Source organism: Chlorocebus sabaeus, chromosome 8, assembly GCF_047675955.1.
Source record: "Chlorocebus sabaeus isolate Y175 chromosome 8, mChlSab1.0.hap1, whole genome shotgun sequence".
Classification (NCBI taxonomy): domain Eukaryota; kingdom Metazoa; phylum Chordata; class Mammalia; order Primates; family Cercopithecidae; genus Chlorocebus; species Chlorocebus sabaeus.
Genome location: NC_132911.1, coordinates 51,575,512 through 51,600,941, shown reverse-complemented (window position 1 = coordinate 51,600,941; position 25,430 = coordinate 51,575,512). Strand labels below are relative to the sequence as shown.

General features: G+C 41.2%; 1 protein-coding gene and 1 pseudogene across 11 annotated transcripts in view; one reads left to right on the top strand and one right to left on the bottom strand.

Moving 5' to 3' along the window:
* Positions 1-25,430, bottom strand: part of SPIDR (scaffold protein involved in DNA repair) — a 502,324-nt gene that overhangs the window by 239,610 nt on the left and 237,284 nt on the right. The window lies entirely within an intron of this gene.
* Positions 2,384-3,960, top strand: LOC103237664 (NSFL1 cofactor p47 pseudogene; annotated as a pseudogene).

Here is a 25,430-nt window from a genome sequence, read left to right as displayed (position 1 = left end):
CTATGGTTTTGTGAATCTTCATGATTAACAAATAGCCATTCAAATTCTTCAGGAATGATAAAAAATATAAACCCAGAAACATAAGGGTAGAATGTCTTTGAAAAGCATAGCCTTTTACAGCCTTTAAAAGTAGTCAGAGGTGCTTGTGAAACCATGTGTGCTGTTTTGGGTGTTGGCCTCAAAGCATATACAAATACAATTTGTAGTATACTGTTTATTTTTACTTTTCATATGACTGAATATCAGTCACCTACATACTTATATTTCCCTTATCTCCCTCATCATATTCTGGTTTCTATTTTTTATGTCTCTCCTAACATTGCCTATTCAAATTACTTTCAATCAGTAACTGTGACAGCCTCAGAATCACATCCAAAAAACCACTTCCACAGACTTTAGCACAGATTTGAGTATACCCCTCTTTTATGCCTCACTGTTTTCTTAGATGTCTACCATAGTAACTGAAAAGTAACACTATACATACTTCTGTAGACACATCCTCTGCAGTGGCCTCCCAGCGCCTCCCTCCCCTCAAACAGTTAACAAGGAGCACACCTTCCTCTTCTCCATGTCGTCAGCGCCAACACAGAGCAGTGAGTGCATGCTTGTAGAATTGATAGATAAGTGCATTTGGGATATATTAACTTTATGAGCCCAGGGATGAGTTTAGGTGGTGAGTTTTTGATTTAGAAATCCCTGTTCCAAACCCAATCTAGCAGTCAATTCTATACCAAATGAATGAAAGAAAACTCAATCAGTAACTTCAGAGTCAGACAATTTAATGAACGTAAAATATACAGGACAAAAGCAGGCATATTAAAGGCAACAAATCCTAGTTTTCCTCTGCACTCCTGTCAGCTAATATTTAAATTGTTATTATTAGATTCAGGGACTTTTGATCACAGACACAAAAGGTGCAATGCCATGGACCTTTTTCTGCAGCACTCTCCTGAATGCAAGCACTATGTTACTTTCACATTATAGAGCCGATGGTGAGTCACCAACCACAGCCCAAGAAGGCACATGGTTCACCTGTGGGCAAAAGGCAGAGAGAACAACAGTAGGGTGACTACAGCAAAAACAACCTGTTTTTCAAATTCTAATAATAGACGGTAGGAAAACACACATTTAGACACACATCTAACCCTAGAACTTGTAGCCATTTTAAAGTTATTAACATAGATCCCATGCCAAGCAACAGTTTCTCCTCCACCCTCACCCTTATATCTAAAAATAAAATGAAACATTACAGCTACATATTTTGCTTGCCTCAGCCAATAGCTCAAAAAACCCCCTCAAGTCCTACTGTTGCTGGATCTGTCCACTGTATACTATGAGTCAGCACTTCTCCACATTTCTGGAAATTCCTCACCAGCAACATGACCTACAAGAGGAAGCCAACTTTCCATTTCAATGTATAACAGGAAGTATTCAAACAGATTTTACCTAAACTGGAGAACTGTTGTTAATGTAACTGCTGTTACATCTGAATGAGTGCAAATCTACTGAAAGACATCAAGTTGTTTTTTTTTCTTTAAAGTATAATATTTTATTTTAAAATATAGACATACAGATTGTTAATTAGCTAAACCAGTATACTGATTTTGAACAGAGGTATTTTAGTAGCTGGAAGGCAAGAAAAACACAAACTTTAAATTTAACTCAATTACTGTCCATTTTTCTATTGCATATATTATTGCAGAGTTGTAAGACTTGGGTAAAACCTGTTTGTTAAGAATCTGTTTTGTTTTGAATATATGGTTTGAGCAGTAATGTACAGAAATAACATTGGAAGTGTAAATATTTTGAGAAAAGACATTCTGCAGCAGATGCTAAAATAGAGTTTAACTCTCTCAATAATTGGCTTAAATTTGTTTGAACAGAACAAGCTATGTTAATAGATTACAGAGATTTTATATTTCAGAAGTGGTCTTTCAGAATATTAACAGATCTTAAAACGGCCTGTAGATTAAGTAGAGGGTTATTTCATCAGGGTCCTTGCTTTTACACTCAGAAAGCTGCTTTCACAGTTAAAATATCAACTACAAGAAGTCGTTTTTCCATAATTCTTACAGAGTTTCAAGACTTAAGTTCAGTAAAAAGCCAAATAGCTTAGTTATTACAGTCATTAATAAATTTATTTAACATTCGTGCAGCATCGGAATGCAAGACATCTGGTTCTAATTTCAATTTTGGCTTAGAATAAAAGTGCCTCCCCCACAATACTTTGATTATAAACTATCCTTTTCCTCCTCTCTTTTTTTCTTCTTTGGAAGCTGTTGTCCTTCATTCTTGCTGGAAGCCACCTGACCACTGCCAGGAAGAAGAATGCAAAACATTCCCAGGAGCGGCCGTGACGTCAGTGCCACATTCCACCTCTCCGTGGTCAGGGCTGTCGGGAAGCTCCAGCCTCCAGCAAAACCACTGGGAGAGATAGTAGCTGAGGCCTGCACTAAATCATATTATACTAAAACCTCCTTCATGTTATGCTTTAAAAATGCACAATGTCTTCCCCCCAAAACAGAGAGAGAGAGAGGGAACAGAGCTGGCTTTATAAGCCATATTTACTGTTTATCTTCATATTTACTTTTTATCTCCAAAAACACTTTGGGTTTGGGGGAGGAGAAAAACAAGTAAAAAGTGATTAACAATAATCCTCAGCAGACCAATCACCATAGGCAGCAGTGTGTGGACAGGGTGAGATGAACAACAGAAGAGTTTGGGTTTCAGCTAGCACATCCCCCTCTATTAAACCATCCTCAACAACCCAGTCACTAAGCTCCCTCTCAGGAGAAAGACAAAAGTCCCATTCAAGGATGCTTTAGAAACGCTAAGAAAGTAGTGAATGCAGGGAGGTGCATGGGAGAAGATGGCAGTGGAGCAATAGGAGGAGCTGAGGGAGTTTGTGGTGGTGACAGGCACTGAGGAGGACCAGGCCTGCTTCTTCCTCGAGTCGGCTAACCTGGGACTTACAGATTGCGCTAGCGAGCTTTTATGAGGACAGAGGGGACGAAGACATCATAACCATTTCAAAGGCAACCCCCAGTTCAGTGTCCAGAGGCACAGCCCCCAGTAATAACAGAGTGACAGCCTTCAGAGACCTCATTCATGACCAAGATGAGGATGAGGAAGAGGAGAGGAAGGCCAGAGGTTTTATACTGGGGCCTCAGAGAGAGGTAGACAGCAGACTGTCGGCCCTCCCAGAAAGAAAAGTCCCAATGAGCTGGTGGATGATCTCTTTAAAGGTGCCAAAGAGCATGGAGCTGTAGCTGTGGAGGGAGTTTCCGAGAGACCAGTACACCAAGACCATTTGCAGGAGGTGGCTATGGCCTTGGGGCAGCACCAAAGGAAGAGTCTGCTTATGTGGCAGGATAAAAGAGACAGCATTCCCACCAAGATGTTCATGTAGTACTGAAACTCTACAAGAGTGGATTCAGCCTGGATAATGGAGAACTCAGAAGCTACCGAGACCCATCCGATGCCCAGTTTCTGGAGTCTATCCACAGAGGAGAGGTGCCAGCAGAGCTGTGGAGGCTAGCTCACAGTGGACAGGCGAACTTGGATATGGAGGACCATCGGGATGAGGACTTCATGAAGTCCAAAGGAGCCTTCACCGGTGAGGGTCAGAAACTGAGCAGCACTGCCCCCCCCGGTGTTGAGTACCATCTCTCCAGTCCAACTGGCAGAAAATGAAGCCAAAGCCAGCTCTTCCATCTTAATCGTCAAATCAGAGACTACCACAAACATCCAAATTTGGCTTGCAGATAGTGACAGGCTGGTACAGAAATTTAACTACAGCCACAGATCAGCAACATCCAACTCTTTATTGTGGATGTCTGGCCAGCCATGGCTGCCACCAGCTTTATCCTCACGACTACTTTCCCAAACAAAGAGCTGGTTGACGAGAGCTGGACCCTGAAGGAAGCCAACCTGCTCAATGCTACCATCATGCAGCGGTGAACCTAACTGCCCAGCTAGCTGCCTGGCCTCTCTCCTCTGTTTCCCACGACCAGTGGCCATGCCCCATGGGGATCGTCCCTCCTGCCCCCTTATGCACACCAGTAGTCCAGTGTGACGTCTTCTCCATAGCTCTGGGTTCTTAAGTCTTGGTTGAACATTTGTTTTCTCCTTAGTTGCATTTCCTGGGTTTTTGTGACGATCAATGGACTTTAAGGAAAAAAAAAAACAGAACCAAAAACGAGTAGTGGATGTATTTTCACTAAAAAGAAATATTATATAGACATAGAAACTGAAGACTGTAATTATTGCAAAAAATTCCAAACATATACATAATTCTTATACAATTTTTCATTTGTAACTTCCTAGACTCTATCAACAATTCAACAAGAATATCTGTTAACTATATGTGCAACTACATTATACACAACATTTTGTTTTTCTTGCAAATACTATACTGAGTATTTCCCCATTCTATTTAATATGATCTTTCACACTTTATGAAACTCTAAAACTAAAATGATTTTTGGGAGGGAGAGAAGAGTTCTATTGCAAAAAAATGCTTTATGCACGTAATTTTTTTATGCTAAACAATTTCCTTGGAATAAACTTGCAGGCATGGACATTTAGATTAAGTATGCAATTTCTTTTGACATTTGCTACATATTGCTATGCTGATTTCCAAAAGAACTGTACTCAGTAAGACAATTACACATTTCAGCATACCCACTGTAACTTTGTCAGCATCTGTGTGTGCACACATAATTACACATAGAGTTGACATAGACATTTTGCCAAGATACTTTACATTTCTTTAATAATGAGACTGAAGATTCCTTTATCAGTTGGGTTTTGGGCAACTTCTGAGGTGAGATTTTTTTAGAAAAAAACCCCCACATTGCAAGTAATGATTATAGCTGAAATCGGAATGCAGATTTTACCTTCATCCAAACAAAAGAAATTGTTGTATTTGAGTTTCTTAATAATATATGCTGTTTTTAGAAGCATCAACATTTGACATGACACAAATTGTAGTTTCTGGATAGGCAGTGTGTGTGGTGTCTAGATGTGTGTCAAGTGTGTGTCGTGTGTGTGTGTGGTATGTGCATAAGTGGTATGTGATGTGTGGTGTGTGTGTCACATATGTGTGAGTGCATCATATTATATGCATGCACACATCCACATGCCACTACAGTATCTGTGTTGTAACAAAAGAGAACAAGAAGTCAAGAGATGTATGTTGTAGACCTAGTTCTGCCCCAGAAAAGTTAATTACCTTTTCTGAATTTCTTTCCTCATCTGTAAGAATCTAGTTTTATGAATACCATACAGTTATCTAAAGAGGAAGTAAGAAAATAAATGTGAAAGTAGGCTGAAAAGTTATTTGACTTGCTTTTTTGTCTGTTAGATGTTGTAACGTGTTACTAGAGAAAGATATCCAAGGTATAAAACTGGGAGTTCATCATAGTTGCCAAAATGCCAGTCTATAAGTGGCACTCTCCTGGGCCCTAAAACCAAGTACCTTAAAACTTCTACCTTCTGCATAGTATAACAGCCCCCTGGAATAGAAACCAGAATACCTAGATGCCAGGAACGTCTTGATAAAATACAGATGTAGAAATACAGACTTAGGGGGATCTACCATGTCTCCTGCTTACCTATCTTGTAACTACACTCTCAGGAGGCCACAGACAGGAATTTCGGCCTGCATTGCAGATGCTGCCTCAAGGGCTTCTGGATTTCTACAAGAACAGGAATGGCTGAGGCAGCAGAGCTAAGTGTCCAGAGGCAAGAGGGTCTGGCTAACATAACAAGCCGAAGGGCCAAAGTGTGTGTAAGCTAGCCAGGTATTTGGGAGTGGACAATTAATGAGAGGGTTTGTAGGGCCAGAATAGTGAGAAAGCCTCAGACACTCTGATCTGATCTGTAGGCAGGTGACAGAGGCCTGGAGGGACATCCTCAACAGTCGCTGGTTTGATCGACATCCTCAATAGCCACTCTTCTCACGTCTGACAGCCTCACTGCAGGAGTGGTTGGTCCTTTAAGGAAGAACACTTTCATAATATGGTAATCACGTAACAAGTCTTTCTTCTACCCATTCCCAAAGGATGTGCAGCTGCTTTTGAGGAGAAAAAGAAATAACTGGACTTCTCAGCACTTATTGGACACTGTCCCTGAGGACTCAACACCTCTGTGTCCTGATGGTGGGGTGGAAGCTGCATGGGAGTCAGACACAAATGGAGGCTGTGGTATTATTACCTGACCAGAATCTGGGTTTACAGATGGGATCTACACTCACACACAGGGAGAATTTCCACAGTTGTGTCTTGACCTATGCAGTGAGCATTGTTAGAATTCAACGGGCTCAAGAAAAGCTTCTGAACTTCTCTTCCCTGCCACAATAGCAACCGAAAGCAATATGGCATCTTTTAGAGGAATCGCAAAAATTAATGCCACTGTCAGAGACTTGAAAGGTTCAGGGTGGTGATTCCTACCACATCTCTTTTTTTGTGTGCAGGCCTGTGCAGAAGACACACAGGTCTTTTGAGAATGACAGTTGATTATAACAAACTCTATCAAGGAGAAACTCCAGTTGATCAAACCTGGTAGATCAAATCAATGCATTCCCTTATCTGGTATGCAGCTACTGATATGACAAAAGTGGTGTGTGTTTGCGTGTGCGTGTCTTCCTATCCCAATAGCAGGAAAACAGAAAGCTACTTGCTTTCACCATCTTGCCTGAGCACTATGTCAATTCTGGTTCTGTGCCATAACTCAGTCTATAGGAACCTCAATCATTTTACCAGCCCACAAGACATCATAGCATCATGCTGATAGGATTTGTTAGTGAGAAGTAACAATACCCAAGGATAGCCTGGTAAGGCAAGTATATGCAGGAGGGCAGAGAACACATACTCCAAAAATCCAGCTGGCTCCCAGGGTAGCCTTTTGAGTACTACCTTGATTTATTTACTGAGTAACCCATAAAGCTTCCAGTATTGAGTGGGACAAGAAAAAGTCCTCCATATGGGTTAGGATGGAAGAAGGCAAGCAACTTTGCCCTTACCCCTGTGGCCAATGAACTGGAATGCTTGAAGTCAAAACAGAATAGTGGAAAGTCCCAAGGTTTTGGGGTCACGCAACACTCCATATTGCAAGTAACTATCTTCCTTTTGATACACACAGATTGACTTAACACTGGCTCCTAGTGGAGAATGAACAGGGGACATTTCACATTAGTTCACTGTGCAACCATGGCTATGGAACCCACATGAACTGGGTGTTGAGGCTACAGAGAAGGACATGTCAAGGATACTGTGTCCTCAGGTAAAAGTCATATAGATAGCATATTTAGGTGTGAATAGCATCTGAACCTAAGTTCCGTCAACAGGAAGCTTATATTACTGATGTGCCTACTTTTGTATCCTGCCATCCTTCCCTCAGCCCCCACCAGGGCTCATGGGAAAGTCTGCATGACTAGTTGTCCGAGGAGCTGGTATCCAGATGGAGCAACACAATATGAGCAGCTGAAGTCGGCTGTTACAGCTTTGCAGCTTCCTTCACAGAAGGCCCTGACAGAGGAGCAGAGCTTCCCATAGCATGTCTTGGGTCCAGTCTGCCCAGAAAAGATGGCATGATCACACTGATTCATAGGCAGCAGCAACTACTAAGCTAAACCATTGGGAACACGCTTTAGGGGCACATACTATGGACCATCTGACCCAAGCTAAAGACAGCTTGCCGGGCAAGCCTCTACTCACAAAGAATCAGAACTTACATTGACCAGCATAGATGAAGGAGCAAGAAGATTGAGGAGCTGGCAGCAGGTGGCTGGGAAGAGGCATATGGGTGGATTTCCTGAACCAGGAGTAAGACAGAATACGGTGTCCATCTGAATGCTTACTGCAGAGGAGGCTCTCAGAAACCAGGTGGACATGAAAAATCACCCTATGAATGCTTGTCTCACTCTCTCCACAGTAGCCCAGAGGTTGTTCAGTGGGCTCATCAGCAAAGTGACCACAGTGGTAAAAGTACAACATGGGCAGCCTCCCTGCACAGAGCTCAGCTATTTCCCAACACAGTGGAGTGTCAACTTGCCAGGAACAATAATCGGTCTGGAGGGACCGCCTGATACATAATATCCGGTTAATTACACTCAATCACGACAGGATACCATTTTATCCTCACTAGAATATATACCTACTCGGGTTTGGTTTTGTCTTCACTGTCTGCCAGTAACACTGCATATGTCCTTCAACCCACTAGGTAATACATTTGGATATTTTAGGGCATGCAGACCATGAAATGGGTAGTAACCACTTGTAGAAATGAGAAGTCTAATAATTATGCATATTTCTTCCTTTCTCGGTGTGGCAAGTATATGTTTATGCATGTTAACTCATTTTCTTCCTCCATTTCCCCAGTTTTAGATAGGGTGTATTGGTGATACTAGCCTTGCAATTCATTCCATAGGTTACAGGATCCCAGAATTCTAAGACAGAACACTGCCTAAATTAGAGAAAGAAAGAAAGATCACCCTGATAACCTGCACTGGTGGAGCTGACTGCAGAAACAAAGGAGATTTTGGGACTGCCCTCTAGGTAGAGCAAGATCCTCATTATTTCTATAGGGGAGAGCTGTATGATGGTGTAAATAAATTGTTGCTGCTGTTGTTTGAAAATGTAAGGGGGTTGGTACAGCACAGCCAAACATGCAGCTGCAATAGCAGCATGTGTGCTGAACTGTCTAGTAGCTTCCCTCCTCCCTGTGTTACTTCCAGGTGGGTGGGCAGCAGCCAAACATGTTCTGCTTAGAAAGCCTCATCTGTATTCTATCATCTGTAACTGAGCTCTCAACTCTTGTAGCATTACTGTAAGAAACAAAGGAGGTACTACATTTGCAGAAATGGTTTGAGAAAGTACAGAAACATCCACAGAAGGCATAATTTTCCATTTTGTAGTTTAAGATTGAGAAAATGATGAGTTAGAAGATACATTCAATGTGCCAGGAAGGCAATATTCAAAAATAATAGAATTACACAGACTGAAATTATGCATAAGACATAGGCTAAGTATACATATGGTTGAGAAATGACGGAAAAAAATTCACAAAAGGTAAAGGTTCAGAGAGAGTGAACACTAACATCCGTAGTAGGGAAGCCTGGGTGGCACTGCTAGTTTTGTCACTAGATGACCACAGATCAGTGCATTTGAAATGCTGCCATATCATTTGATGGTCTCTATTTCTGAACGTCATGGTGCTCAATTGTCCACAAGTAGTTCAAATGTTTTAATGAAGCCAAAGTGGTTCTAGAGCTATTCCAAGGATTCAAGTCTGCTTGACAGGAGAGACAGAGAGAAAACCTAGGGTGGAACTATATTTCAGAGGCAACCCCAAAGCTCTAAGTAACTTTCTGAGCCAACACTAGTGCAAACAAACATCCATCATTTGGATGATACCAGTCTATATTGTAAAAGTCTGACAGTCACAGATTTTGCATGAACTTCTGTCCTTAGTTACATACCAATGTAGCACAGCCAAGAATCATGCATCAAGTAATGTGTTATGTACTCTTCATATTTTCTCTGCTTAGTATTACCAAAGCAATTTTCCATCAGTCAACAGGCATGTATTAAACTCCTCCAGGGCAGATAGCAATAAATGCTCAATGATCCACATAAATGGTTTTTACGGTTTCTTTCACTAAACAGTTAGAATTTCTGATACTGAAAGTTAACTGAAGGAAAATAGAAGTGTTTGCTTCTAGATGGTAATGAAAAACCCAGCGGTAGCAATTACAAATATTTTCTTAAATGAGCAAAATAGGTACATATCGCGACACTGTTTATTCAGTACATCATCAAAAAGCTAAATGAAGAAACACTGAATTTGGGATCCAAATGAATCAGCTAGGTAAAGACACGGCAATTACTCAATATATATATAAAACATATTCTTAACATTATGCCTTTCTTTTATGGCAAAGACAATGGAGTATATCATATACTATGGACTGGTTGAACATAAATGCAAACATGTTAGGTCTAAGTTGGTATGGCAAACATACAAGTCTTGACCTGATAGATGTGACATTCTCTCCCTTAGGCAGCAAAGGAAAAGCCCAGAAAATAGCACAGAGTATCTAGCATATACCAGCAGTAACAGTCAAAAAAACTTGGTCCTATTTTTATAGTCAGAATATAGACAATCTTCCTAGAGACTATCTGGATATGTTACAAACACTGAAAGTATTCATTGTAACCCATAACTTAACCATTGTTTTGTATTACTGCTTTATTTTAAAACAAAAAAGGTATTTTTCAATAACGTTCTGGGTTGCTTTTAAAAATGGTGATTTGAATATTACAGTGTGTTAGATCATAGAAGAGCATATTTAACCTGGGTTGCTTTGATAAAGAAACTGCTGACCCAGTTATTCAAGATGGAACGTTTGCCAATGAGTGCCTTTGTTGCTCATTACCAGAATGATGCAAAGGAACTTTTAGATCAACTGGCCAACAGTGTGCTTCCCTTTGGCCTATCACTGCCAAAACAAGGGAGAGACAGAGAGGGAAAGGCATCATCCGTCCTCTAGTCTTATAAGAAAACACACATCGGTCTTTTTCTTTGTTTCAACATTGAAAGCTATAGTTAATTCTTGACATTCTGTTTGTATTGATGTCATAGTCAATTCAGAAAAGAAAGCAGTGCTTACCTTGCTTATTCGCTCCTCTTTGGGTACCTCTAAATCACTCTGCTGTGCAAATGCATGCCTTCTTTCAGCAACGAAGCGCTGCCACAATTCCCTTTATTAAACTAACATAATGAACAGGCTCTCCACATGAAGACTCTGCCTTAGGTAGTTTCCTTGCTAGCCTGTCTTTAGAGTGATGCCTGACAACAGCTGTCTAAAGACCAGATGGACTGTAGACAGATACTCCAACCCCTATAAAACACTATATTTACATGCAATGTCAATTTAAACTAAACCCTTTACTCTTGTAGAACTAATAATACTTCCATCAAGTCTTACCAAAAAAATCAAGCAAAATTATGCTAACTGAAAAGTTGTAAAAAGTTTACTCTTTATAAGTGCGCACAGACATTCTCCCCAACAGACCAGGCTCAGTAAATTCAAATGACTGAAGTCATACAAGGTATCTTATTTGACCACAGTGAAATGAAATTTGAAATCAATAGCACTATGAAATTTGGAAAATTCACAAAGATGTGGAACTTAAATGGCACACTCCTAAATAACCAATGGGCCAATGAAGAAATCATAGGGACATTAGAAAATACTTTGAGATTAACAAAAAGGAAAATACAACAAAGCACAACTTATGACATCAAGCTAAAGCAGTGCTTAGAAGAGTATTTATAGTTGTGAATGCCTATATTAAAAAAGACCTCAAATCAACCAAAACTTTCATCTTAAGAAACCAGAAAAATAAGAAAACAAAACCTAAAAGCACACAGAGGAAGAAAATGACAAAGATTAGGCAGAAATACATGAAATAGAGAATAGAAAACAATAAAACATGAAAACAATGAAACCAAAAGATGGTTGCTTGAAAATACTAACAAAATTAACAAACTATTAGCTAGGCTGACCAAGAAAAAATGAGAGAAGGCTCAAATTGTGAAAATCAGAATGGAAAGAGGGGAAGCACTACCAAGCTTACAGAAAGCAAAGGGATTCTATAGCACACTAAAAGGAAATAAACTAAGCAACCGTATGCCAACAAATCAGAAAATGGAAATAAAATGGACAAACTTCTAGAAAGGCACAAACTCCCAAAACTGACAGGTAGAAATTAAAAATCTGAATAAATCTATTATGAATAAAGAAATTCAGTCAGTAACTTAAAACTTCTGACAAACAAACAAACAAACAAAATTAGGCCCAGACAGCTTCAGTGGTGAATTCTACCAAATGTTTAAAGATAAATTAATAACAATCTTTTACAAACTCAAAAAAAAAAAAAAAAAAAAAAAGAGTAGGGAACTCCTTCTATGAGGTCAGTATTACTCTCATACTAAAATAAAGGACATCACAAGAAAATTACAGACCCGTATCTCTTACGAATATATATGCAAAAACTCTGACAAAATGTGAGTAAACCAAATCCAGCAACACTTTAAATAAAAGGGATTATATACCACAACTAAATGAGATTTATACCAGGAATGCTAGGTTGCTTTACCACTTGAAACTCAATTAACGTAATAGAATCATCTCACTAAGGAACAAAAGTCACAGAATCATCTAAATAGACACAGAAAAAGCATTTGACAAAATTTAATACATTTTCATTTACAAAAATACTGTCACTGAAATAAGAGTCGGTTACAACTCAAAAGATTCACTGGGGTGGCCCTGTCTTATCAATGGAGAACATTACAACAGTCACCTGTAGCCCCATACCACTTCCCCTTCCCTGGAGTAAAAACATAAATAAATCATGCAAATGAACACCCTACTAAAAGATGCATAAATGTGTCATAGATGGATTGAAAAATAAGAAGTATCTCACTTCACTCCTAAGAACTAGCAGGGCAAGCTGAGTGACAGTGAAAGAAATCCTTAGAAATGGGAAGTCTCCCTTGCTTTGAAGAGGGGAGGAGGAAGGTCTCAATCTCACATCCTAATAGCCATAGTAAAAGCCATACAAAGTGACATGCCACTTACTAGAAACACTTGTACCTCACAGTTTGTGAAAGACTTTCAGATATATAATCTCATTTGATCCTCACAAAAGCCTTGTGAAATCTAGTATCCTAAGCCCTTTCGTTTCAAATGATCAAATCAGAGACTAAATTGTGATTTATAAATCCCATAAATTCAATCAATATGAAGTCTGACAGTATAAACAGCTCCAAAGAGCAGTGAGATCTGCCCTCAAAGTGTTGATATGTATAAAGCCCTTAAAAGACAAGGGAGCGCTCATCAAAAGTTACTATTTTCATTGCTATGATTCCTTCTATTGGGTTCCTGACTTTGGTGAAGAAAACTACAACTGCAACTCCCCTTCACTCATTCCACACTTTATTAAGTGGCTTCTTTGGGTCAGGTCACGTGTCAAGCACTCGGTCTATCTTCCCTTGTGGAGAATACTCCTACAACCCCAGCTATGGAAATCTGAAAACCCGTTCAATCAAATTACTCTGGAAATAGACAATCACAGACATAGTTTGCTAACTTGATAAAGACGCATCGACCTTTTTTTTTTTTTTTTTTTTATTAACATGAAGCTGTACTTGATAATTTTCCAGGTTTCAAGTTGGGTATCAAAATTTGAGAGCCTTCTCTAGTAAAACTTGAACTCCACCCCATCCTCTCTCATACTCGCTTCTAAGAATGCACAGGAGTCACTTGATTGAAGTAGCTAGAATCCAGTGACACATACCACAGAGGTGACCAAGGTTTTCAGATCACAACCATAATGAACCTCAAAGTCTATACAGCTGGGACTGCTGATTTTACTCTGGGCCACAGATCCCTGTGACAATCAAATATAAAGGGATCCTCTTCCTAGAAAAAAGAGCATACACTAACCTTCACAGAATCCCTATCCCAGAGTTAAGACAATGACACTGTTCATCAATTCCTTTGTCTTGTCTTTGGAGTTCAGCTTCTTAATCACCTCCCTCAGAGATAATCTGTGTAACTACCTATCCTAAATGGGCCATCCATTCCTCTACACTAACTACTTTTGGGATGACACTCACTTCAAAGGGGCAGCAGAGGGAAATGATTTGGTGCTACAGGGAGTATCTCTTCAGGGCTTATTAGAACCAAGAAAGGCATTTAGCCTGCCCTGTTTGGGGTGTGGACAGACTGCATATCTTACCTCTTGGGCTGCCATTTTCTACTAACTCTTGTTGACTGGCAGGAAATAAAAAAGTTCATATAAGCTGGATGACATAGCCTGTAAAGATTTTTAACAGATAAAAACAAAAAGGCTTACTTTAAAATAAGTAATTATCCCAAGATACAAGAATAAAATAAAGTTTTAAAAAGACAAACCCAAGCGTAAAATAAAAGACACACACACACACACACAAAGTCAAGTGGCTATGACTCCCTGAATGGGAAAGAGCAGGGTCTCTATAGCTGGGTCAGCAAGAATAGGGAAGCCCAGACCTGTCCCCTGACTCTGTGCACCACCCACTGTGGAGGGGTGGAGGGGCCTTTCCTTGGGGAGGGGGCAGTCAGCAAGTGGGAATTTTACAGGTCAGGATTGAGTAAGGAAAGGAGCAGAAGCGCTTCTTAAAAACACAGCTGCCGACATCACGCCACTGCACTCCAGCCTGGGCGACAGTGTGAGACTCCGTCTCAATAAAACAAAACAAAACAAAACACAGCTGCCTATGAAGACTCAGCTGGGGAGGGGTATCAAATCCACAATACGAAGGTCAGAGGAATCAGGAGCTGCGCTCTCCTCCCTCATATCTTGCCAACTTCTCTTTATTTTTCAGGAAGCATCTCTCAAGTCTATGCCTGGGCTCAGTGCATAGATAGGAGCCCTATAGAAACCTCTCTCCAAACACTTATCACCTGTAGTTGCCTTGCTCGTCATTTCTCCCCTTCACTAGGTGGTAGAAGGAGGAAAAGATCTGTGCCCCGGCACCTACAGCCTCAGAGAACATTTGCTCCATCCGTGTCTGCTGGCCCTGCACATGAGAATGCAAGCAAAGGCACCAGCTAGAGATGGTCTCATCTAGAAGACGAAGTCATGAGACTTTTTTTTTTTTTTTTTGAGACAGGGTCTCGCTCTGTAGCCCAGGCTGGAATGCAGTGGCACATCTCAGCTCACTGAAACCTCCAGCTCCCGGGTTCAAGTGATCCTCCCACCTCAGCCTCCTGAGTAGCTGGGACTATAGGCACACGCCACCATGCTCGGCTCAGCCTCCCAAAGTGCTGGGATTAGGCCAGAAATGGAAAGATGTATATGAGTTTGAGGAGTCCCAAAGGGTACAAAAAATGGAAATGAATAAGCGTTTGAGAGATTTCAAAGCAGAGGTAAACACTGAGGGTGGAACTGCTCGTGACAATATCATCAACAGAAGGGAAGTAGGTACTTCAGGTACAAATACCTGCTGACCATGCTTAACATGTGCTGTACATAACCTGTAAACTGAGTCCTCACATGAAAACTGACAGATGCTAAGACATGAAGAACCATGCCAAAATATTTGTTATTTACTCTGAGTAGAACAATATATGAAAAATACTGGCTTTGGTCTACATTAAAAGTGATATTATCATCTATTTGCAATTGAAGGCAGATCACTATCTTACCTAAAATGTAGCGGAATATTTTAAGAAAAAAGAGCAGAGACTAAGAACTCTACTACCTCCAGAGAGTTCCTCTTCAACAACTTCAAGTAGTCCTTTCTAGTCTTTTTTTAAAACTCAATTATGTAGAGTCGACTTTGTCAATAATATAATCAGCCTGGTCACTTACATGGGCTGATCTCCCACAATTGTTTTCCTACCTCCAAGTTTTTTTTGTTTCTTTGTATTCATTCTGTCCATAGTCATTAAATACACATTGAAAACAAACACTGAGGAGGCCAGAAATACAGTGGTAAGCAAAACAGGTGCGCCCTGATGGAGCCTCCCAGGTTCAGGCGATTCTCCTGCCTCAGACTCCAGAGTAGCTGAGATTACAGGCATGTGCCACCATGCCTTACTAATTTTTCTATCTTTTTATAGTAGAGATGGAGTTTCTCTATGTTGGCCAGGCTGGTCTCAAACTCCTGGCCTCAAATGATCTGCCCACCTTGGCCTCCCAAAGTGCTGGGATTACAGGCATGAGCCAACGCGTCTGGCCAACCATTAGTCTTGGAACCTAGAGCTGCATTACAATTCTTAGTTTTTCACTTACCGTTATACATACAAATGTCCAATTATATCCCTCTTTTCCCAGATCTTTCTCATATAATACGAAACCTAAATGGAATGTAACAACCAGAAAAGACCATTACACCTTATAGCAGTCATAACATTGTGATAGTGACCAAGAAGTCAGTCAGAAGACGGCAGCACCTCACATATGTTCAACAGTAATATCACAAAGATAGCATTAGAGTGGTGATTTCTGTGCTGTCTTTCAAGAAAGAGCCTTCACCTTTTCTGCCATTACCACCATCACTATTCAACAGTATCATGATGGCAGCTGGCTTTGCCAATTATCTTGAATTAACTTTTCAATATCCCTTTTTGCTTTCATAACGAAGAGTGGTTGCTTTTATCAATAAGGTCCAGCAAGGTTAGTAAAATTACTATTAAAGCCTCTGAAGTTTGCACAATGACAAATCAAATCCATTCCCAATGAAGGGTTTAATCATTATAAAGGAATAAAGTGGCTCAAGCCTGTAATCCCAGCACTTTGGGAGGCCGAGACGGGCGGATCGCGAGGTCAGGAGATCGAGACCATCCTGGCTAACGTGGTGAAACCCCGTCTTTACTAAAAAATACAAAAAATTAGCCGGGCGAGGTGGCCGGCGCCTGTAGTCCCAGCTACTTGGGAGGCTGAGGCAGGAGAATGGCGTGAACCTGGGAGGCGGAGCTTGCAGTGAGCTGAGATCTGGCCACTGCACTCCAGCCTGGGTGACAAAGCGAGACTCCGTCTCCAAAAAAAAAAAAAAAAAAAAAAAAAAAAGAAAACTCTCATAGAGCCTCAGGAATAGATGCTGAGACCCTTCTTGCTGACTTGGCTCATCTGGAGAGGAAGGAGAAGATGCTGTGCCTTTTCCAGACTCTCAGCTGTGCCTCATATAAACTCTGAAACCCAAGTCAGGCCACATGGGAGCACAGAGACTGCGCTGATCCCTGAGAACAGCGAGAACACTTGATCCCAGATTGTACACTTTCAGTTTATATGAACGAAGCTGTTCACCATGCTGACATTTGACGTCATCCATCAACTACCCACTAACACTATCTATTAGTGCAGAATGCTTGGAATTTCCTCGTTTTTGAAGAGCTGGAAAGTTTCAAGTACAGGCCTTACATTTTAACAAAATAATACATGCTATTACTTTTAGGGATTTAGGACCTTTCCTCCTGGATTACTCAATTAGGACATACTCATCTAATCAAATACTTAACCCACACACTAAGAGACAAACATGTTTGTTTCTAAGATACAGCTTTTAAACAATTCCATGAACACTGTAGAGTAACATTTTAAATCAGGTAACTGCTTAACTGCTTTCCTCCCAATCTTTTACTTTAGACACTAAATCCATCTTGTCTTTTCCTTATATTCACCTCTAAATCTTCAGTGCCCAGCACAGTATTCAACTGTGGCCAGGCTGGTCTCGAACTCAGGCAGGCTCTCATGAGTAGTGGATGGATACATTTTCCTTCATTAGGTAGATTTTAAACAGGAAAATACTGGTAAAAGAGGGGAAGAAGTTCTCCAAGATATTATATTACTTTTTCTTTCACCCTGAGCCTCAAATAAGATGAATTCACCTTTTTTGGCTGGTGGTCCAATCTTTTTACTGTGATTCATTTAAAGCTCAACACTGAAGAAACTATTGTAGTTCTCACAACATTATTGGACTCGAACTGTTAGTATTCCTAGCTGCTGTTCAGTTCTTGAGCACCAGCTATTCTGCTTTGTAAAACTGGTAAGCCTTACTTCCCCAAACTTACAGTTCTATTAGTCTACAAGAACTTTCCACTAGAATGTGTAGCAAATTCCTTTCTGACAAGTTGCCCTGGGCCCCTCCCTTCCTGGTCTGAAAAGAGCAGGCTGGCTTCAGGCCACTCCCCAGCCCCTGCTCATGGCTGCTGCTTTACCACTTGAAGGAGAACCTCAGCCACAGGATCCTGCACAGCTCTCCCTGCATTTCCCTCGACTGCCCCACTTTACTTGGGGAGTGGAATTCAGCTGTGGGCTATGCTGCTATGTTTATAACCTTGAGACAGAAGTTGCACCCGCTATGGAAGTCAGAGCAGGGGAAACCTTCTCTTATAATACACTTCCCAGCAAAGTAAGACAGAATGTGCTCCACATCCCTTTTCTTTCTTTCTTTTTATTTAGACAGAGAGTCTCACTCTGTTGCCCAGGTTGCAGTGCACTGGCGCAATCTCAGCTCACTCCATCCTCCGCCTCCCAGGTTCAAGTGATTCTCCTGCTTCAGCCTCCTGACTAGCTGGGATTACAGGAGCCCACCACCACCCAAGCTAATTTTCTGTATTTTTAGTAAAGACAGGGTTTTACCATGTTGGCCAGGCTGATCTCGAATTCCTGGCCCCAAGTGATCTGCCTGCCTCAGTCTCTCAGTGTTGGAATTACAGGTGTGAGTCACTGCACCCTGCCCCACATCCCTTTCTTTAAATTTTTTTTTCACTGACTTTATACCACTTTTGGATGAGATGAGTATCTTCCTAACCAAAACAAAGAACAAATGGAAAAAAACGACTCAAAAGCAAATCATGTATTATTACCACAAGCTAAGAATGGCCTGGATGAGTAAGCACCTTTGCTAATTAAACACGGCTTCCAATTAATTCCTCAGAAATCAAAGTTATGTTCTGTGGTGAACATTTCCCTACATTCAACAGATTTAGAGCTATAATCGTAGGTAAAGCATTCAGTTACACATTTTATAGCCAGTTTAAGAAGGTCCACCTGATGTCTCACTGCAATTACACTTTATGAACATTTTACTGGGATCTCCTTTTTGATCAACAGATGAGTATCTGTGAACACTGAGAAATGCTGCTACTTGATGGAGGAGAACCTTGAAGACTTAAACCACAGTGACCATGTGTTCATATGAACCCAAACTGTCCTTGCTAGGATGAATGTGGCTCTGCAGTACGGGCTCCCCAGTGCTTTGTTCCAGCACATGCTGCTCTCAGGCTCCTCACTTTCTGCAACCTCAGCTGACTTTTAAAGCAGTTAGTTCATCTACATTCAACCAAGAAATGAAACATAACCGAGGTCTGTCCTTCCTGCTTCTTCCATCTCTGTGAAGGTGCCACCATCTCCCAGTCAAGGCAGACTAAAACTTCCAAGATGAAACTGTCACGCACAACCCCAATCCTCATCCTTGGCACTCTCAGAAGCCTGTCCCTTCTTGTGGCTGGTCAATGCTCCCCACCACGCTGTCACCACCCCACTAGTTGCTCCTCCTCTCACTGCCTTTTGCCTCCTCAGAGGCAAACCTCCTCAGAGGTGTGTCTGTCACCAAGGCTGGAAGCCCAGCCCACCCTCAATTCATTCTTCACATTATTTCTGTTGGTTTTCTAAAACACAGACCTGATGCGCGTCCTCTGGTACTCCTTGTGCTTTCCATACTGCATCTTTTCCTCACATGAAGTGTCAGCCCTTCATGCCCTGGGTGCTTCTACCACTCTAGCTTCAACCTTCAACTCTAGCTTCAACCATACCACTTCCCCTTCACATGTTCCACTTGGGTGAGTTATCCCGCCCCTTGCTGCCCCTAATCCTGCAGCCAGCCCCTACAATTCCTCCTTCCCAGCTAAGCACAGCTGTCTTTCCTGGGGGCGCCTCCCCTAGGGCTCTGCCTCCCCATGCTCCCCTCTGAGCCCTGACAGGCTCCCCCTGCACCCTGCGTGGCAACTATCTACTTACAGGACTGTCATTTCCACGAAGACCCTGAAATGGCTGCATCCTCAGCACTCTACACTAAAGATATTTACTGCATGAAACAAAGGATGAAAGTATGCCAGCAGTATAACTTTAAACTCACTGCCACTTTAATACTTATTGAGGGACAATCTGCAAGAAGCCATCATTTATTGAGCAGCAGCTTAAAAGTTTGGCTCTTTTATTCCCTCCTCTAGATAGCTTAAGGAATATTCCAGGACTAAATTTCTAAAATTACTTCTACTACATAAAATATTACAAATTACTATGAACAATAAAATAGCTAAAATTAATTGAGCATTGGCCAGGCGCGGTGGCTTACACCTGTAATCCCAGCACTTTGGGAGGCTGAAGCAGGCAGATCGCTTGAGGCCAGGAGTTCGAGACTAGCCTGGGCAACATGTCTCTACTAAAAATACAAAAATACAAAAATTAGCTTGGCACGGTCACCAAGCACCTGTAATCCCAACTACTCGGGGGGCTGAGGAAGGAGAATTGCTTGGACCCTGGAGGCAGAGGTTGCAGTGAGCCAAGATAGCACCACTGCACTCCAGCCTGGGCAACAGAGCGAGACTCTGTCTCCAAAAAAAAAAAAAAAAAAAAAAAAATTATTGAGCATCTTCTATATACAGACTCTGGTACCAGACACTATGTTTCATTAAGTTTTTCGTAGCCCCTGAAGTGTTTTTAATCTCCATTTTACTCATTAGGAAACTATGTTCAGAGATGCTTAAAACTTTCCCATGATAAGAGGGCCAATAAATACTACAGAATCTACAATCTCACTGAGCTGTTATTCTGGCAGCTTGTACCAACAGATATTAACAGAAATCATCCTAATTAAACAGGATATTATATTTGTCCTCCTGTATTATTCTATTTCTGTATTACAGCTTCCTCCTTATAAGGAAATTTTTCTGAGGTGTCACTACCAGATATTGCTGTGCTTTTCTTGTTAACAGATCTGTTTCCGGGCAGAGTCCTGAGCCTTGGTGTTGACTGAGTCTCCTACTTTAACGCAGCTTGCTGCTTCTCTTGCATACAGATTTGTTCACTCTGTGAATCCTGGTATTTTTCTAAGCCAATTAAAATCAATTTTTAAACAAGATAGGATGCAAAATAAACAAGCAAATAAATGAGAACTGGTGACTTAGATACAACCTTGGTTCAGCAAAGAATCAGAAGGACCAGGTTGGGGCGGTCTAGGCAGGGGTGGAGGGAGTTTCGGAGGCGGTGAGGTGAGAAAGGGGCAAGGTGTGTCTCAGGAGGAACAGAAGGCTACCTGTGGGGAACTGTGTGACTCACAACGGCACGACTGTGTCTTGCAACTTAACTGAATCAATCTGGACTATCATTTATTGAACTCCTGCTGTTTATTGGCCGCATGCTGGGTGCTTTCACATGGCATTTTCATATCTCCTAATCGCCCTAATGAAGTAGCTGTACGGTGTCACAGCTGCGGAAAAGAGAATTTGTGGCTGATTGCCTGTCCAATCTCGATCACAAACTCAAGTGCTATCACTTAAGTGCTATGTCTTTTATTAAAATGAAATCAGTAACTTAAAAAATAGACTTTTCTTTTTCCAGTTATAATATTGTATCAAACCTCCCACAACTCTTCCACTGCTAAATTTGACTGGCTTTACAAAAAGGGGAGAGTGGCGGGGTGGAGGGGGGGAAATAGTGTATTGGTTTAGATAAAGAAATCTTAACCATTTACTTCTTATCTTTTGGGTCCATTTTATGTGTGTCTTCTTGGCTCTGGTACCAATACACTTATTATTTCCTCTCCTCTTCATAGCTAAAACTGAATGTAAAGTCAGCACCGCATTCTCTGAGTGATACAAAAGGCAAGAAACACGTAGCCTTTTATTATAATTCTTTCACAGAAAAGAGTTACATTCAAATCCTTAGGTACATACAAGGCTACCAATTACCTAAAGATTATCAAAGTGATATTTTACTTGCAGTTTTAATTGTAATAAAAATTATTCTTTAAATTAGTGCATGGCTTTAAAGATCACTGCATGATCTTCGGATTATTTTAATTGCAAAATAATGGTCTGACACAACTATTCCTCCATATCTGTTTCTTTACATGAAAGGTAGGAAAGAAGTTAAAAATAAAGTAAGTTTGAGACCAGACATCTTTGCTATCTTTCATGACTACACTCTAATCCGACAGGCAGGGGCCCAGAGCATGCTCTGGGAGAACAGTGAATTGAGGGCAGGGTGTGCTATCAGCCTGTTTTCCTAGCAGATCTGCTAATCCAGGAGAGAAGGGACCAGTGCAGGTATACGAACTCAGCTACATTCATCTTCTGAGCTGCATGTGAGGACAATATTGCTGTTTCAAGTGGTACAAATAAAAAGCTTCCTTTCCCAACACACACTCTTTTTTTTTGGAGACAGAGTCTCGCTCTGTTACCCAGGTTGGAGTGCAGTGGTGTGATCTCGGCTCACTGCAAGCTTTGCCTCCTGGGTTCACGCCATTCTCCTGCCTCAGCCTCCCGAGTAGTGGGACGACAGGAGCCCGCCACCACGCCCGACTAATTTTTTGTATTTTTAGTAGACACGGGGTTTCACCGTGTTAGCCAGGATGGTTTTTGATCTCCTGACCTCGTGATCTGCCCGCCTCGGCCTCCCAAAGTGCTGGTATTACAGGCGTGAGCCACCGTGCCCAGCCTCCCAACAGACTCTCTTATTTGTCCACTGTCATCTTAGTAGGTGAAGAAAACCTATGAAACACTTCCAGAACATCAAGCTGCTTTACCAGAGGTCTAAAGGAGCTTAAAGCGACATAACAGAATTGGCTTTCCATAACTTTGTGTTTTTGAAACTACTGGGAAAAATGACAATAGATAAAACCCAAGCTGACCTAAAAGCCAAAGAATTAAATGTTAATTATGGCTTAGCCACAGATGTAACTACTTTCAGCAAATCAACTACAGTTAAAAACTCTGTACTCTTAACTGTAACATGAAAATAACAAATTCTACTGACATTCTACAAAAGAGGGCAGGTAATAAATTCTCTGGTGGACTGAATTCTCATTTCTTAAATCAATTCTTTAAAAAAGCTTAGGATTCTAGATGTTGGAATAAAATCAAACAGGTGTTTCATCTTGTTGACACAGAAAAATCTCTGAAGCCAACTTTGAAAAGGGAAGAAATTGAGAACTCCATTTTCATATTACTGACTTGTCTGAAGGAGAAAATATGCCAGACGGCAGCCTGATAAGTTCACAGATCTCCTAAAGGCAAAGAGCTGCCACCAGAAAGAGAACCAACACTCAGAACTACTCCTGAGAGTGCGATGTTGTGACTGGGGCTAGAATAATAGGCACTGGCATTCCCACATTCTTACCCTTTGCATTATTCTCACAAGATTGTATCTCTCAAAGAGCTAAAGATGGCATATTTATAGAGAAAAATTATTAAGTAAGCCCCAAATAAACAAGACATTCATTTTCAAAATACTACTTCTGAATTTTCAGAATACACATGGGTATTCTACACAGAATTAAAAGACCTATTTTATGAGAACTATACTCCATAATAAGCTGAGGATTCATGGTCAAATATATAGAAAGACAGGACCTCCACTTAGCAATCATTCATCAGACAGGTTTGATATTTTTCCTTTTGGTCAGTTTTTTTCACTCAATAAGGAATGCTGAAGGGATTCTAGATAGCATGACCACACAGGTTGGAAAGAGAACTCACCCACGTGAGAACAACTGGAAGCCCAGCGATCATGCCTGCTCGTGTTCTCCTTGTCTGCTTGGCACTAATTTAGCAAGAGAGCACTACTGTTGAGTGAACACCACCCACCTCTCCTACTGTAAGCCCTCTGGCCTATAAGGTGTAGATGAGAATAAAAACTTTCCAACCATTTGTGTCTTAGCTGGGGTAGGAAGATCCACTGAACCATGTATTTTCATAGCTGCAAATACTAGCATACGAATTCCCATTCTCCTCTGGGTTTCTCACAAATCAGTTGGGATCTAATTTATAGATCCTGTGAGAAAATATGAAGACTATATGGCTACACTGGTCTTGCAAAGCCAAAATTTCCACTTAAGCCACAAATCATACTTGCCTCACTCCAGAAGTTCATAGTGTAGAAAAAAAGGCAGACATGCAACCACAGATCCTATGGAATGTGCTAAAGTAGAGGCGTGTGGAAGGCACCATGGTGCCATGCAGAATAGAGGGACCAAGTATGTCCAGCGTTGGGAAAACGATGGCAGTGAAGGTACAAAGAAAAGGAGCAAAAGAATTATGAGCTTTTCAGGCAGACCAGTGGTGGGAACGGCTACTCCAGGAAGAATTAACAGAGCCCACAAAGCAAGGAGACACGATGGGAACCCTCAGTGGTCATAATAAGCCCTTATCATTTTGAGAACAAGCCAAGTCAAAGGCCACCTCTATCCTAATCCCTTGCCTTTAGCTTATAGATTATGTTGAAAAAAGAAAATAAGCTAGAAAAAGTAAGGAAAACTTTCATTCTAGCTGGGACATGTGTGGGTGTAGCGTATTATGCTTCTACGCTGTGAACTCACAGAAGACAGAGAATATGCTTGCTTCCAAGACCTTGTAAGACAGAATAAATCTGTATTAAATTATAAAATATTTTGTTCACATATATAATTAACCTGATGGGTGTGTTATGTGTCCAAAAGCACGAGTGTGCTAAGTGGTGTGTTCTTCCAGGCGGCAGCCCTGGAGAGAGTGCAGGGGCTGGCACAGCCTGGCCATCCAGGCAATCGCAGGTTGTACTGAGGCCAGTAACTCAGGGGTGTGCTGGTTAACACCCAACCCCCAGAAGACCACCGCCAGAAAGGAAAGATTTTCTTAAGCAGTGAAACTGTTTGCTTTTCCAGTCTTTACCTTTGTGATAAAGAATACAAATGGACCCACTGAGAGGCTGCATTAGTTAGGGTTAGGGTTAGGGTTAGGGTTAGCATTCCATTCATTCAATAATGTTTAATATTTAACCATAAGTTTATTGCTCTAACTGTAAAGTTCTTACTAGGGCTTCAAAGCTGTATCAAAACTATCTTATACCTCTGACAAGTAATTACTTGGGTTGTTGCATCAAAATTACTTATTTTGAGGTCAGTGATGTCTAGATTCTCTAAAGTAAATAAACTGTGCTCTAGGTAGAAAAAGTACAGTATCCTCTCAATAACTCACATTCTTTCAGAAACAAAATAGCACATTTCACCTCTATGACTTCACTTAGTTTACACTACATGTGTGATATCAGCAGTGTTTTACTTGATCCTTGAACACCTGCAATACTCTGCAAAATTATGTTACAATAATCTGAAGAATTTCTCCTGGGCCCCACTGGCCCCTGAACCCAGAACACTCTCCTGGAATGTTGGTCATCACTCCTCCCTCTGTGGCCACCTCATCAGTGGTCTCAACAGAGTGTCCACCCTTCAGGTCAATCAGACACAAGCTCTCCACCAAGCCTTCTTGAGTTACATGATCAGACCTTGCAGGGAGACAGTCATCATCCCAATCTCTCCTAGGACAGAATGTGAAGGAGGGGTTAGCCCCAGAGCAGCAGAATTGCACACGATGTCCGCAACATGCTGCAGCTTTGTTCAATACAGCAAGGCCTTGACTGCAGCCTTCCTGTGCAGCATTTACTACTTTCAGGGAGACTATATAGAAAATGGGGAAAGATACGGAATAACTCTGAGGGTTGCTGCAAGGTTAAAGGAGATTCAGGAATTGGGCACTGTACTGGCATACAGTGAACATGAATGTAAGTTTGCAATCACCACTCTTGTACTATTTGTAAGTCTAATAATTAATCAGT